Source organism: Echinops telfairi, unplaced genomic scaffold, assembly GCF_000313985.2.
Source record: "Echinops telfairi isolate 266 unplaced genomic scaffold, ASM31398v2 ScPeMD7_17;HRSCAF=63, whole genome shotgun sequence".
NCBI classification, from domain to species: Eukaryota; Metazoa; Chordata; class Mammalia; order Afrosoricida; family Tenrecidae; genus Echinops; species Echinops telfairi.
The window spans coordinates 820,863-837,580 of NW_022103914.1; positions in this window are offsets into that span (position 1 = coordinate 820,863).

Genomic DNA, 16,718 nt, shown 5'->3' on the forward strand with positions numbered 1-16,718 from the left:
CAACTGGAGTGCAGTTAAATGGTGAATGCTGCCGGCTCCGTTTGCCAAGAGCCCAGCCAGGGATCTCTCTGCCCGCCCCAAAGCTTTAGCAGAAGCAGGAGTCCGCACGACTGATTTGAAAAACTGAGTTGTTATTCAGGAATACCTGGTGTCTCGGTTTGGGCCTGGCCCTGGCCGCTAACTTGATTCTTGCTTGCTCCAAACCCCAGTGACCTGCCATGTGCTGTGTACTCATCCTGCCAAAGAGATGCGACTCATTTCTGAACACTTTTCCCCTTCTGGATATAATTGTCGTCGTGGTGTCTCCCCTGCTTCCGGTCTTGACTTTCGCCCCCATCTTCGCAGCCACTGTAGTCCTGATTGTAGTTGGTCACCTCTTGACAAAGCCCCGGAGAAGTTACCTTTTCCCATGAAGATCCTCCTTCTTGATTATCTTTGCAAGGGAGAAAAGGCAGCAAGTTGAGCCTTTTGTGAGGAATATATTTAAAGTCAAATTTTACGTTTTCATGGTTTTCCATCCCAGAAAAGAAGTACAGTAGCAAATCACCTAGTTCTCAAGGCCACTCTCCAAAAATGGTGACCAAGGCATTGTGTTCTTTTCCTAAATATGCACATAAAAGCCACAACGCAAACAAAAACTCAAACTCACTGCCATCATATCTATGCCGACTCATAGCAGCCCTATAGGACAGAGTGGCGCTGTCCCTGTGGGTCTCTAAGACTGTAACTCTACATAAGTAGAAAGCTCCAACATACTCACATATTAGTGCTTTGATCTTCTAGGTGAGTTATTTATCAGTAGCTCACATTACTGAACACTTATTCTATCCCCTTTCTAAGAGCTGCACGGCTGTGTGATTTACACAAAGGCTAGTCCCAGGTTATAAATGAGAAAGTCAATGCACAGAGGAGAGAAGTAACTCCCATGGCTGGTGAGTGGAAACACAGGATGTGAGCCACACAGTCTGCCCGCAGGGCTTCTGCCCCCCACAGCTGCACTCTCACTCCCAGGGGCACTTCTCTGAGGAGCAGCCTGCTGAGTTCCCCATACTTTCTTGGAAATGGAATTCCCTCCGAGGGGAGTCTTATTTGAAGTACTGAAACCTGGAGGCCTTTCCTTTGTCCAGAGAGTTAAGGATGTATAAGTAGACTTGATATATCATTTATTAAATCAGGTTATATAGCTACTGTATTTTCACATATTCACCCATCCAAATAACACACGTCTGTCAAGCACAACACTCGTAGGAAGCCAACGGGTGAAGGAGTTGCTTGGTTTTCAAAAAGACTCCTTACCATACCTGTTAATTGCATTAAAACTATGGTAGCATTTGGTGGTTCATTAGAGTCTTTACCCTTGTGATTAACAGCTTATTTTGTATCTGCTGATTTTTTGGCTAAATTTACTTAAAACTGACTTTATTTCTGCTAAACTATGGATCTGTGGTTGCACCGTGTGTGCTTACAGAGGTGATCAGGGCACGACTGACAGGTAAACATTTGGATGACTGTTTTCGCCCTTCGGAAGTGGCTATTAGCTGCATCTACCTTAAATAAAGTGAAGTCCATTTTAAGAACGGTTGTCTCTCTTCTGTCCTTGCTTCTTTTTGCCTCTTAGGTTGAGCTTCTGAATGTTTCCTATAACTGGTAAAATTTTGAAATGTGTGTGGCTATTTTCAACCGAATTTGTATGCACTAGATTTAGCCACTGAAAAACTTAACTGTGATCTAGGGGAGAAGAAAGACCCCCCCAATTCAAATATAGTTTATAGAGACACATTAATGATGTCTTACACAGGACAAAGGTAAGGCAAAGACGCATCACCTGGACGAGGGAGACCATCAGCATAATATCATAATGGTGTCCAAGAATTTACAGGAACTTGGTCACTCACACAAGACATGGAATACAAGGAAAAGTGTCACAAAAATCAGCACATCACCGTTTCAGGCAGGACTATGGAAGTAGGAGAGGCACCACGATCAAGACCCCCCACAGTTCCACATCAACAAGCTAGGGCTCTCTGACCAAGACAGTCATAGCATATATGCTCTTGATCATGCCCCCCAGGTACCCCCAAATTCCATCAAAGCACACCCAGACAAGTTCTTAAAGATGAGGCAGTTGCTTCCGGGGCTGCCTAGGAGAATGGTAGCAATCCACTCTCAAATACACTCTGCCGGAGGCAAAATTGTTCACTTGCTGGTTTACAATCAGAAAGAACCCAAGGGAGCCTGAGTCTATGTAGAGACTCAAAAATGGATTTAAGGTTTTCACTGTTTAAGCCATAGCCTTCCCAAAATCTAGGACTCAGAGTGGAAGCTCTAGCAAAACTGTTACAGACTTCGCAGCTGCCAGGTTCAGCTGTGAAAGCTACATTTATCGATATTTTTCCATCTTAATGTAAAGATGGAAACAGGCTTCGGATTTCGGCTCTCCGAAGAGAAAGGCATATGCAACCACAGGCCCCTCCTTTCTCCTAGAGTTTCCATTCATTCCATCTCTCCATCACCAGTGCTGCATTACCCCATGTCTCACTGAGCACCAAAATAAGGAACCCCTCATCTCCCAAGGGAAAGAGGATTAAAATATTGAGAGATTTGATGTCCCTGCACCTCCAAAGAGTTGTATCAAGGCAATTATTAGGAGAAAAATCAGATTTTTGTTTGCTGTCCTTAAGTTATGTTAGTACTGGTTGTGTTTCTGGTTCCACATGATAACCAAAAAACTCCGAACTCACTGCCCTTGAGTCGATTCTGATTCTGAGTCATAGTGGCCTTTTAGGACAGGGTAGAACTGCACCTAAGGGTTTCCGAGTTACTTACACGAGTAGAAAGCCTCATTTTTCTGCTGGGGAGTGGCTAGTGGTTTTGAACTGCTGACCTTTCAGTTAGCAACTCAATGTGTAACCAAGATACCACCAGGCCTTAAGATTCACTGCTGTTTACTGCACTTAACACTTCGCTGTCGTCAGGAAAGAGCAAACCGATGAGCTACTTGGTTAGAAGTAATACAACACAAGCACAAAGGCATGCATTGGAGGAAAAGACTAACAAATAAAATTCTTAACCAAGATAAATTGGGGAGTCAAGAAGTGAGCCACAAGATGTCCATTCCAATAAATCCCTCTTCACACTTTAACCCTTCACATTTCTACTTGATCGACTCACTGTTCAATTAATTTAGAAGAATTTGGAATCTGAGATACAAGGATAGAATACATAGCTCTATTGCAGATCTTGACCATAGGTCACCAGATATAAATGGCTATATAAAGAAGAATACAGCATCAGGATTGGAGGAAGGTTTATCAACAACCTGCAATATGCAGATGACAAACTGCTAATTGCTAAAAGCAAGGAGGACTTGAAGCACTTGCTGATGAAGCTTAACCATTGCCGCCTTCAGTATGGACAGAACTCAAGGTCAAGAAAACCCAAATCAACACACCTTGATCAGTAGATAACATCATGATAAACGGAGAAAAGACAAAAGTGGCCAAGGATTTCATCTTGCTTGGAGCCACAATTAATGCTCATGGAAGCAGCAGTCAAGAAATGAAATGGCATATAACATGGGGCAAATCTGCACAAGACCTCTTCGAAGTGTTGAAAAGCAAGGATGCCACTCTGAGAACCCAGGTGTGCCTCACCCACCTCATATGGAAATGAAAGTTGGACATTGAATAAAGAAGGTCTAAGAAGAACGGATGCATTTGAATTAAGGTGCAGGCGAAAATCCTGAAAATGCTACGGGCATTTGTCCGAAGAACAAATAAATTTGTCTCGGAAGAGCACAGCCAGACTCCTTAGAAGCAAGGATGGAAAGATATGCATGCACATGTCTCCCACATGCACAGACAAGTCTGTGGAAAAGGATATCGTGCTTGGTGAAGTAGAAGGCCAGCCACCAAGGGGAAGCCCCTCAGTTAGGTGGATTGACATGGACACAGTGGCTGCGACCATAAGAACAAAGGTGCGGATGGTGCAGGGCGGGGCCGTGCTTTGTTCTGTTGCACATAGGGTCACTGTGAGTCAGAACTGACCTAACAAAAGACAAAAACCAAATGCTTGAGAGGAAGAAGCCTCGCTTTCAACCACGGAGTGCTTGCTGGGTTTGAACAGTTGACCTTGCCCTAACTCACTTGGCCAGCACAGCTCCTCAAAAAGCTAGTTACTTCTTTTAGCTCACTGGGCAGAATCTTAGGAAACTCTTTAGAAGAATATACATTTTTCTACAGAACACTAGCTTTTAATCCCTACCCTTTGAAACTACTGGTGCTGTAAATTGATGACATTAATTCTTTAATAATCTGTTTGAAATTACAAAATTTTCTGGCCAGATTTTGGGTGGAGGGCAGGGGGTTAGACTGAACCAGGATAATTGCTTTTTAAAAAGACAGTTTGAAAACTTGATATGAATTTCAAGTTCATATCAAGACTTCCACTGGAATTAAGGCACCACTTTGAGACTCTTCCACTCACCGGCCCCCCGCCCCCCCCTACGTTATGAATCTACCCTTAATGGGGTCACAAAACTAAACCAAACACACTACTGAGTCCTGAGGCCAGGGCCAATCACTGCCTCCAGGAGCAGCTTGAGACGCAGAAGGGGCCACAGGGCTCTGGATTCTGGCTTTTCAGGTCCTTTGCTGGGAGGCGTGGTCAATGATCCTGGTCGACCCCATTGGTTGAATTGAATTCACCTGGTCCAGATGGGTCAATCCAGGTATAACAACCACCTAGGTGTACCACCCCGTTCTGGTCGGTAGCTCAAACCTCTGATCATGCGCAAAGGACACTCCAGTGCCTGTGCTAGCTACCTAACAGTCTCTTGTTAGTTTATGCTGTCAAGGTCAGAATAAAAAGCCTAGGAGTCAAAACACTTGAAATTTGCACTTGCCCATCTCCCTGAATATCCAGCATGAGTCTTGTACAAGCAGCAATCCCTGGGCTTGTGTGTCCTGGCATAGTGCCTGGTAAAAGCCAAAACGAGTGAATGAGAGTCTTAAGTCTAGTCATTTTTGCTTTCTGTTTTCTGTAACCCACAGCCCTGGTGAGTTATTTCTTGGACTGCATTCTGCAAGGGCAGCATTTCAAAACCACCCACTGCTCCTTGGGAGAAAGAATAAGCTTCCTACACCCGTGAAACATTGGTCTCAGAAACCCACAGGAGCAAGTCCGCCCTGCTCAGTAGGGTCCCTATGAGTCGGAGGCTTCAGGGCAGCGAGTTTGGATGCGTGGTCCTGCCCACAGGCATACCCTGGGTGGCATGAGAGACTTCATAGGGTCAGCATGATAGTTCTGGAGGTGAATTTAGAAATGCCTTCAGTTGACAGATGAGGAAGTAAGTCTGTGACTTACTTCCAAAACTTACTGCTTTACATAGTTAATAGTGATAATTTTGATCTTGTGAATTCATCCTAATACCCAAATTCATAGGCATAAGTGCAGTGATAGTGGGCACATCCGTCAGTATACGCAAGCCAAACTCACCGCCATTGCGTTACTGCTGACTCACAGCAGCCCCATAGGACAGAGTAGGACTGCCCCTGACCTTTGATCTTAGCTGTATTTTACTCTTTTAAGTGAGAGTAGAGCTACAAGAAGCAGCTGGCCTCTTAGAACAGAATATTAAAATGATTTGAGTATTTAGATTTTTTTCCCAGTTCACATTATTCTAGAAATGTTTTCATTCTTTCTGTGGCACAACATATTTGCCTGAAGACGCAGGAAAAATTCCTGTTGAATCTACATAGAAATTTTCGGAAGTAGCAAATGAGTGCAGCATATATCCCAATGAAGGTAACTTGCCATCCACAGGGTACAATGGTCAGAATGCTCTTTCTTATTATATCAAATCTGGCCAGTACAATTCTGCTGTTGACAATAACAAGCTGGATGGAATAAAGTGGAGAGATTTGGAAGACTCATTGTTAAAGTGCACAAAAACCTGTTCAACATATATAAACAAATATTCCCTTTCAGATTAATCCCACACCCAAAAGAAAGCTATGCAATTTTACGTATGGCTATGTAAAACAGATGAAGCACTGATTAAGTGTTTGAGTGCTAACGGAAAAGTTCATGGTTTTTCTTGCTATAGTATTCGCATGTCACACAGTTCCATAATTAAATCGCTTTGAACAAGAGTTGTTTACCTCTCTCCCCTGGCCCATTCGTTGTCTGTTCCCCAAATTTCCTCCCCTCACGTGCCTGATAAACCATTGCATCAGTTGCTGTCTCTATGCATCCACTCTTATGCTTCACAAACTGGGAAACCCAACAGAAATAATAAAAACCAAAACAAAATGGCAAGAAGAAAATAATAATAATATGAAGATAAAAATACAAATAAAGAGTCAGAAAGAAAAGACCACCATCAATATTTTAAAAACCAGAGAAGAAATTTCTGTTGTGGAACAAATGAGAAGTACTTGAGCCTGGAGCCAATCCAGGTTGGGTCAAGAGGGAGGTCAACTGACCTGTATTATATTATACCATGGTCCCATCCACCAAGATCAAGTTTACAATAACCTCTGTCTGGCAGTAAAGCTGTTGGGAGTCCCTCGCTGTGGCCGCGGGGATCTGCCAGCGGCTTAATCTGACTAGATACGCTGCAGATGGATTTTGGGCTCCCACAGTCTTCCATACCCTTCTACTCATTGGGTGTTCACAATTTAAGCTCTGATACTTTCCCATTCATCACATTTGGATTTTGTTATTGTTGTCTTTGGATCACACAGGCTGGTGTGCTTCTTCCATGAAGATTTAGTTGACCCATCCCTTACATGTCTGCTTGTTTGAATGCAAGCCTTTAAGACCCCAGACACTATTCCAATTGGTAGCTGGCACCATCTGCTCTCTTCACCACACTGTGAAGCCGCAGCCCTCTTCTCGTCAGGGACCTTCAGCCGTCATTTCATCAAAGCAAGTACTGAGCAGGCCATGTTCTAAGAACGAACTGCTCTTGGATGAGGACTACAATTAAGTAGGCGCCCAGAATCTAGGTTGCTTGTCCAAGTGTTATGAACGACTAGTTTACTTTGGTGGTTACATTATGACAAAAACCAAAACCAACAAGAACATCAGAAGACAAACAAAAGGCAGAAAAGTGAAAAACCAAAGAAACAAAAAAGAAAAAAACACATTGTTAATCATCCCCCTGGGATATAAGGTGATTACATTGGTAACATCAATAATGTATCCAATGACATAGAATGTAAGATACTGTTGAGGCGTTGATGTGAGTGTAGTCCAACTGCGAGCAGCAGTCCATGAGTTGTTGCTTTGTACAGATTGGTTTCTTAATTGATTGAGCTCTTTTTACACTGAGCATGTGGGCTGGTGCTAGGGGGAAATTTCCTGCATCATTTCTTACAAGGGCAGATCCTTGCCTATCAGATTAAAACCTGCCATATTAATGCCAGGGGAGCATTGAGTTACGTAGTATACAGGGGCTCTGAGTCCCCTTTCCTTGGATGCCCACTAAGCCAGGGGTCCCACCCAAGGTCCAATGACCGCATTTCCACAGTCTTGATGTGGCCATCCTTTGCTTCCTCGCCCATCACAGGATTTCAGTCCTAAGTCCAAGGGTACAGGTAGTTTGGAGGTTGGGCCCAGTTCTTCCAGTCGGGCTTCTATGTAAGTCCTTCTGGCATGGCCCTTGGGCCTTGCTATGTTGCCTATAAGGCCAGCGTCTAAGGTCATCATGGTGTGGTTCACCGAGAATTGGGTAGAAACATATTCGTAGTGTCTTTGCAGGAACATAAAATTGGGGATGTTCTCCCCTATGGTTCCCTACAATTATTGGTTAGCATCCTTTCCCAAGGTAAGGTTGCTCCTCCTCCCCATTTATCCACCAATGGAAATGTCAGTGCCTCCTCTGAAAGATAGATGCTCCCTTCCCCTGGTCTGAGCTTGATGTTCCAGTGAGGTTCTCCTCTCGTTCCTGTGGAGGGCCTGTGGATTTGTCAGAGCCTGTCTCAGTGTTGTACAGCATGGTCTGGATGGTCTTCTCCCCTTTCCCCCTTCCTGAAGGAGTGACTCCAGCCAATGTGCGGTCTCCTCTTTCAAGGCGATTCTTATGCTGTGCATGGTTCATGGTCGGTAAAGCTGTTGATATGTTAGAGCCGCCATTCTTATGATTAGCAGTGCAACTTGCCCAACAACACCCCACAGCCCCCTTTTAGGAAACCCAATGAGCCAGTTCTACACCGGCACACGGGGTTGTGGAAGTCAACAATTATTGTATGCTTACGCTACTTTCACTGGTTCATGAATATAGAGAAGGCTACCCTTCCCTAAGCATCATGGGCGCGGAAGTTCAGAACTCAGACTTCGGTTACACATTGCGTGGATCTAGATTCTGGTCCTGTCACTTACATGCTCCGTAACTCAGGACTAATCATTCATTTCTTTGTGTCTCCATTTCCTCATACATAAAATGGACATTAAATAGTACTTATCTTGGAAAATAAAGTAAAATGGTTCTCTTGTAGCCACATTGTATTAGGTAATGCTCTTTAAAAATGAATTCTGATAATCTCTGTCTTTTAGTGCAGTGGTCAGTCCATTTATATGTAATTACTGATATTGTTGAACTTGGGTCTATAGATATTTTACTTTACCCCTCTTCTGCATTCTTTTGAGTTAAAGGAATATTTTTAGGGAGTGGGGAGGGAGGGGAAAGTGAGGAGCTGATGCCAAGGGCTTAAGTGGAGAGCAAATGTTTTGAGAATGATGAGGGCAATGGCAGTACAAATGTGCTTTACACGGTTGATGTATGGATGGATGTGATAAGAGTTGTATGAGCCCCCAATAAAATGTTTTTTTTTTTAAAGGAATATTTTTAGAATACTATTGTAATTTATTGGGTTTTCAGTTGTATCTCTTTGCATTGTTATTTCAGTTGCTGGCCTTGGTATTTTAATATGCATACTTAGTTTGGTTCAGTCTACTTAGAACAAATATTGTACCACTCCATGGATCAGTCCATTTTCTATCCCCTCTCATTTTACATATGTTATCTTACTTACTGCATTATATATTCCATAGAGTAGTTTTTATTTAAGTACCCATATACATTTCCAAGAAATGACGAGGATAAGACACTGTTTTATATTAACCCCAATATTTATAATTTCTGATATTTTTTCTTTACTTTTCTTTCTGATAACCAAGTTTCCTTTCAGACAGAAAGACCTCTTGTATTTCATTTCTTTCAGGCAGAAAGACTTTTTGTATTTCTTACAGTGAGGCTTAGCTAACTATGGAGTCTCTCGGTTTTTTATTTATAAATATTATCTTTATTTTGCCTTCATTCATGAAAGATAATTTTATCTAGATAAAGAATTCTGGATTAATATTCCAAGGCAAGCTGACCCAACAGAGTGCTCAAATTATAAAACAATATCATTGAACAAATGCAAGTAACATTCTGCTGCAGATCAACCAACAATGGTTGCAGCAGTACATTGACAGGGAGCTGCCAAAGGTTCAGGCCAGATTCAGAAGGGGACAGGGAACAAGGGATATCCTTGCTGATGTCAGATGGATCTTGGCTGGAAGCAGAGAATACCAGAAGGATGTTTACTTGTGTTTATTGACTGTTGCCAAGGCATTCAACTCAAAATTATGGATAGCCTTGAGAAGGAGGGGAATTCCAGAACGTTTTATTGTGCTCCTAAGGAACTTACACATGGATCAAGAGACAATTGTGTGAACAGAACAAGAGCATGGTTTAAAATCAGAAAAGGTGCGCATCAGGGTTGTATCCTCTCACCGTACTTATCCAATTTGCATGCTGAGCAAATAATCTGAGAAGCTGGATGATATGAAAGAGGATGTGGCATCAGGGCAGGAGGGAGGCGTATGGACAAGCTCAGCTATGCGGATGACACATCTTGCTTACTGCTTGTGAAAAGGACATGAAACATTTGCTGATGAGGATCAAGGATTGCAGCCTTCAATATGGCTACAATATGGAAAGAAGACCAAAATCCTTATGATAAATGTAGACTAGAAGAATCTATGCATTTGATGTATGGTGCTGGCAAAGATTTTTGAAGGACATTGGAAATGTTCAGAATACTATTTTTATTAAATACCTCGTTCTCAAGGGGTTCCATGATGAGTCAAGTGTGTTCCTGAGATGTTCTCAAAATTCAGATGAGTTGTACTCAAGGTCATATTTTGGCCCCTATGCACTTGGTTTAATTTTCTTCAGCTGCAGTCTCAAGTTAACTAACTGCCATCTAGTCAATGCTGACGCATAGTAACCTCCTCTGGGTTCCTGAGACTTCAATTGTTTGCAGGAGTAGAAAACTCAGTCTTTCTCCCAAGGAACTGATGGTGGTTTTGAATTGCTGGTCATTTGAATCACAGCCCAACGCATAACCACTACACCACCAGGGCTCCTCAGAAACCCACAGGGATGCTATGAGTCAGCATTGACTCGGTGGCAGAGAGCCAATCTGATCTTAGATATGAGCAATTGGTGGTCTGTTCCACAGTCAACTCTGGCCTGGTTGTAGCTGCTGATATTGAGTGTCTCCATGGTCTCTTCCCACAGATGTAATCAATTTGATTTCTGTGTATTCCATCTGGGAAAGTACATCTGGATAGTCATTGTTTGCGCTGTTGAAAAAAGTATTTGATATGAACAAGTTGTTGATCTTGCAAAATTTTATCATGCGAACTACAGCTTCATTTCTATCACCAAGACCCTATTTTCCAACTATAGTTCCTTCTTTGTTTCCAAATTTTGCATCCCAATGACCAATAATTATCAACGCATCTTGATGACATATTTGATCAATTTCTGACTGAAGATATTGGTAGAAGTCTTCCATTTCATCTTCACCAATTTTAATGGTTGAATAATAGCTGTTGCATTGATTGTATTTCCTTGATTGCAGAGAGATATAATCCTATGACAGACAGCATTGGACTTCAAATAGACCTTGAAACGTCATTTTTGAGGATGAATGCAAAACCAATTCTCTTGATTGTGTCATTCCCAGAGTAAACTATATGGTTTTCTGATTCAAAATGGCTACTACCAGTCCATTTCTGTTCATTAACATCTAGGGTATCGATCTTTCCGTGTTCCATTTCATTTTTGACAGCTTCCAGTTTTCCTAGATTCATACCTGTACATTCAAAGTTTCGATTATTATTTTATGTTTGCGGCTGTTTCTGATTTTGAGTTGAGCCCCATCAGCAATGACGGTCCTGAAGGCTTGCTCCTAGACTTCACCCTTCACGGCATCACAGTCAACTCTGCTCTAGGATGGCCGCTTTTCTTCAATCAGTTTGACTGCCTTCTCATCGGAATGAAAGAAGACTTGCGTGACATCGTCTGGCACTGTATCTGACAACAATACCCTCCTGTTCCTTAGGCTTGCAGTACCTGACAATGTTTTGACACATTCCATAAAGTTTACAGCAGCTACTTCCTCCAAAGTGGACAGCCTCGTCCTTCTCTGTCGTCTGTTCTTAGTCTGGAAGATCTGCTGACACCTGTTCACTTTGGGTGACTCTGATGGTATTTGAAAGACTAGTGACATAGCTTTCAGGATCACAGCAACACACAAGCCACCACATAAAGACAAGATGACTGGCATGTGGTGGTTAAGTAGTAGACATACTGATAAACACGCTTACAAGATCTAAATATGAATATATGCCTTGACCATATGACCTCCCTACAGACCTGACCTGAGTGGGTACTGGGTGCAAATATCGCTTACTTGTTCCATGGCAGGAATTTCTTCCCAGGCTTCTGGGATGTTGAGGAGGGTCTTCTTACTCATTACTTGTATTTTGGTCTTTATGTTATTATCATACAATAATATATATTATTTTTTAAAAGGTGGTAACCTTTTGGGGATTTGGGTTTTTACTGTTTCTGTTGGGTTTCTCAGTTTGTGGCCCCAGGAGGAATGGATGCATGGTACTAATAACTGATAGAGGCGTAGATAGGCGATAGGGGTGGGGAAGGAAAGGGGGATTTCAGGAATGCAAAATGAAGGCAGGAATGGGCAGGGAGCACTAGAACTGACTGTGATTGCACAACTCATTTAAAGGAGATTTAACCATGGCGCAGGTTGGGGGCTGTCCTAAAATTGATATGGTAATGGCTGTATAATAATTCTCCTTAATATGACTGATCTATGGAATCATATGCTATGTAAGTAATGCACCAATAAAACTGTTTATAAAATAATAATACATGCCTTTAGGGAATTTTTTCCCTAAAAACGGAAAGCTATCTTTTTTTTTAATTTAATCATTTTATTGGGGGCTCCTACCACAATCCATACCCCTGACCTACAGAGCTCGCTGTTTCACCCTTAAGGACATCAGCAGCCTTGAGAGAGCAGGTGGAGTGGATTTTAGAAATGAAAAGTGGCTTGGTGAGCAGGAACTTAACAGTTACTTTGTCACATTTGGGTGTGACTCTACATGTCATTTTGCTCTACCTTCTTAGAAAGGCTTTTGTCCTCTTTATTTGCACTCTAAGGCCAGGAGGCTTACTTTGCTGTTGATACCAGTTATTCTGCCAACCACACGTACTCCCAGACAGGAACGGGAGAAGGCAGATGCATGGGGCCAAGTTCTTACCAGAGCCTCCACACATGGACGCGCAGGATGACTTACTCCTCCAGGAAAGCACCCGCACAGGCACCCATCGTGGCTTACCTGATGACTGCCGCTGCCGGACAGCAAGCTCCCTTATCACTTGGTCTGAATGGGGGAGGCTGCGTGCCTGGCCCCTCCATGGGCTTGTTGCCCACCTTCCTGGGTTAGAGCAGCCCTCCTGAGTGAGCTTCAAGGGAGTTTTCCCTTCAGGGGAGGGAGTTGTCACCTTTTGGATTTCTAACTCAAGCAATCTTCCATTCTGGGATATTTCTAGTGTTCTGATGAATAGCAGGGTAACTCTTCCTCCGCCCCGCTCCCCCCCAATCAAGGACAGTCGCGGCATTTGCGTGCGACCTTGAAGGACAGCTAAGAGATTGTGTGAGGAGAAAGGCAATGAGGTGGAGGGGCATTCTAGAGAGAGGAGACCCAATGCAAAGGCCGGAAGGCAGCATAGACTGGGCTTCGGGAGAGATGTGAAGGGATGTTATTGGCTGGTAGGGAGAAGGGACAGGAGGAGGGCAATGTGGAACTGGAAATACTGTTGGGTTCGGGAGTTGGTTTTCCCTCCGGTCTTGGCCTCACACGATGAAAGAATTCACGCCAAAGCCCGTTTTGTGAGTCAAGTGGGTTTGTATGAAGAACAGAACAAGTTTTGGGTTTGACAGTCTCAAAGGGGTTCACAACTGGACCCGAACAGCCACATGGAAAAGAGCACCCACACTAGTCTTGGGGGAACGGGGGGGGGGTCACGGGAGGCCAGAAGCCCAAGAACCCTAGGGGCTGAGAGCATGTGGGCCAGGAGGCTGTGGGCCCCGAGTAGGCCCCGAGCTGGAGGGGGGTGAGAGGAGGAGACCCTCCCCCTCTCCCTGCCTCTGACCAGGTGCAGGGTAAGAGAGCGTCCCAGTCTAGCCCACCCCCTGACTGGGGAAAGGCGTGGTTGATGGTATTGGTTGACCCCAGTGGCTGAGTTAGGACCACCTGGATGATGTCATGAGCCTGGGCCTAGTTTGGCCCACCCAGGTGTACCTCCCACCTGGCTCTCGGGGGCTTGAGAGTGAGCATGGTCAGTTTGGGGTCTTTATAGGTGTCTAAGGGTTGCCTGATTTCTTTCCAATCTCCTCCATAGAGGCCTTTTCGTGGGATGAACAACCCCCTGTCCCTAAGCTAACAATACCTGACAGTTACATTGTGGGGTTGGAATTTGATTTTTTAAGACAGTGGATCTCAGCACTTGGTCCCCTTGATCAGCATCACCTGGGACCTAATATTAGAAATGCCAACTCTTGGGTCCAACCTCTACCAACTGAGTCAGACACTCCGGGGATGGAGCTTCGCGATCTGGCCGTGATTGAGCCCTCCTGGCAAGTCCAGGCAAGATCTAGTGGGAGGCGGGAAAAGGACTGAGTCCTAGCGTCCTATGTCCATAGTTGTGACCAGAGAACTGAGGACAACAGCCTACAGGGCAATGAGCTGCAATGAAGGGGAGAGGCCGGAGTGACTGGTGACTTTATGGAATTGCGGAACTGGGAGGGGAGAAGCCAAGGAGACATTTTAATGCATGATCAATGCAATCTACTTTACAGCGTCTGTTGTTTTTCCAGAAAATAAAATTCTGTTTCCTCTTCCGACAGTTGAAGAGCTTGATTCCTGGGTCAGTTTCAGTTCCTGGGTAGAACAAATAAACCTGCTGAGTCTGCTGCTTTCTTTCAGTTCCTCTCAACGGACTCAATTCCAGGAATAGGCGTGGGAGCCAAGGGGTGGGGTGGGGGGGCGGGACTGGGACACAATCAAGTCCTATCCAACAGACCGGGGCCTCCTATTTCAGTTTCATTTACTGGAATAGCCTCTTCTTGCTCTGTTGTCCGCGCTGTGACTAAGTCCCCGGTGCTCTGGGTGCTGGAAGAAGGTTTCTGTGACGCTCAGGTTCCCTGTCCTTCAGGCTCAGGTGTGGGGAAAACCTGGGTCCCCAGGACAGGATGGAAACTGGGCAGATGCCCAAGTCAAAAAAAGTTCCATTTTTGTGGTCTTTGTGTCTCTTTCAAATGATTATTGTTATCACTATCGTTTGCTGTTAAAATACAAAGCATATTCTGAGTTCAAATTTTAAAAATACTAGAGAAAAAACACTCTAGATTTATTTTCTGAAATGGAATGTGCTTTATGTCATCCTCTTCTCTCTGAATTGGAAGCAACATGGCCGTCCTCTCGGAAAAACTCACTGCCAGCTTGCCGGTAGCGACCCTGGAGGAGAGTCGAACAGCCCCAGGGGGCTGCCGAGACTCGGGCTGCACCTGCTGCCCCAGAACCAGATGCGGCTCTTTGGGGATGTACGTGTGGCTCTGGAGTAAAACTGAAAAAAATGTAAAGGATGCTATCCAGAGAATGGTGGTTTCATTTGTAAAAATATATGGAGGGTTCTTGAATCATTTTTAAGTTGTTGTGAGGGCCAGGGTTGGCTGGTCCGTCTCCAAAGTTAGCCGACACTTGCAAGACGATCACCTTTCACAGGAGCAGAAAAAGTCCCATCTATCTTGCTCAAAGCAGCTGCTGAGTTTGAACTGCGGATCTTCTGGCTAGCAGCCCAAATCACGACCAGAGCTCCTCTGGATTGTACCTCACAGCAACTGGATCCTTTAACTGGCTGGGGTGGAGGGTGGGTGGACGTCCTGCCCTCCCTTCTACTCCTGTAAAGAGCCACAGTCTCAAACTTCCACGGGGTTGCTGTGAGTCGGTTTGACTCCATGGCAGAGTTTGGTTTGGGGCTTCCTCGACTGGCCCCCAGTCCTGAAGTGCCTGCTGCTGTGTGCGCGGGGATACCGATGAGAGAGGAGGCCCTGACCTCATGGGTCTGTAAGAGGGGGCAGACCTCCGAATAGAGAATTAAACCTTCCTGGAAGTCTTCAAGAGAAAGCTCCCAGCAAACTCTCAATAAGAGGCTTGAGGATGGAGTGGGGAGCAGGCAGGGGGGCTCTGAGGCCCAGGGGTTAATGGAAGGGGGAGAAAGAGCCAGATGTTAAACAAATACTGAAAAAGTAACATAGTAGGGATTTGGTCTGTTGAAATTTCGTTTGTTCAAAGGGACCCAAGATGCCACAACCCCCTCCCTTGGAACAAAAATTCCCTTTAAACTTAACCAGCGAGGGTGTTTGAAATGTAGAGGTACACAAGGCCATTGAGGTAAAGAACAGAGCCAGTTAGGGTCTGAAGGCCACAGAGAAAAGTAGGTGTTTATTATGGGTCTGATAATCCCATGTGGAAATGTAGATGGTTTTCCTGTGAAGGCCGTTCACATCGTTTAGGATCCTCATTATTGTAAAACTTGTTAATCATCTCTTGGGTCTTTTGCAAAACCTTGGTTAATTATTTCCACTACCTCCTCCACCACACCCAACCTACCACATGGTTTGAGCTGTATAACTTGTGTTTTTTCACTGGGTCTTTGAAGCATTTTGGAGGCACTAAACTCTGGTTTCTTTCTATCAGCACTTGCATAAATTAGAATTTTTTGAAGCAACCCAGTCTCTACCTTTGGCTGAAGCCGTGACAGGTGCTCTGGGATCCCTTTGTCTGGGGGCCACAGGACCGCTGTCACTGTCGTCTGAAGCGCAGAGGGAGCACTGAGGCGGTGGGGAGGGGAGATGACACAGCCAGCTAGGAGCTGCCCAACAGAAATCCGCAGGACGGGCAAATGCGAGCCACACGAGTGATGTAAGATATTGTACTGCCAATAATTTAACAAAAGAAACAAGTGAAGCTATCTTAATGATATTATTTAACTCAATATCAACACAACCAAACAAACCCCAAACACTCACTCTTCCATCTAGTCAAGTTTTGACTCATGGGGACCCTCTAGGACAGGGTGGAAACTGCCCCTGTGGGTTTCGCAGACTGACTCTCTATGGCGGCAGGAAACCTCATCTTTCTTCCCAGAGCGGCTGGTGATCTTGAACTGCTGCTGACCTTGCCGTTAGCAGCCCACTTCCTAACCACTAAGCCACCAAAGTTCCAATTCTGACCCATACTCACCCTGTAAAAACCAAACTCACTGCCAGAGTTGATTCTGACTCACA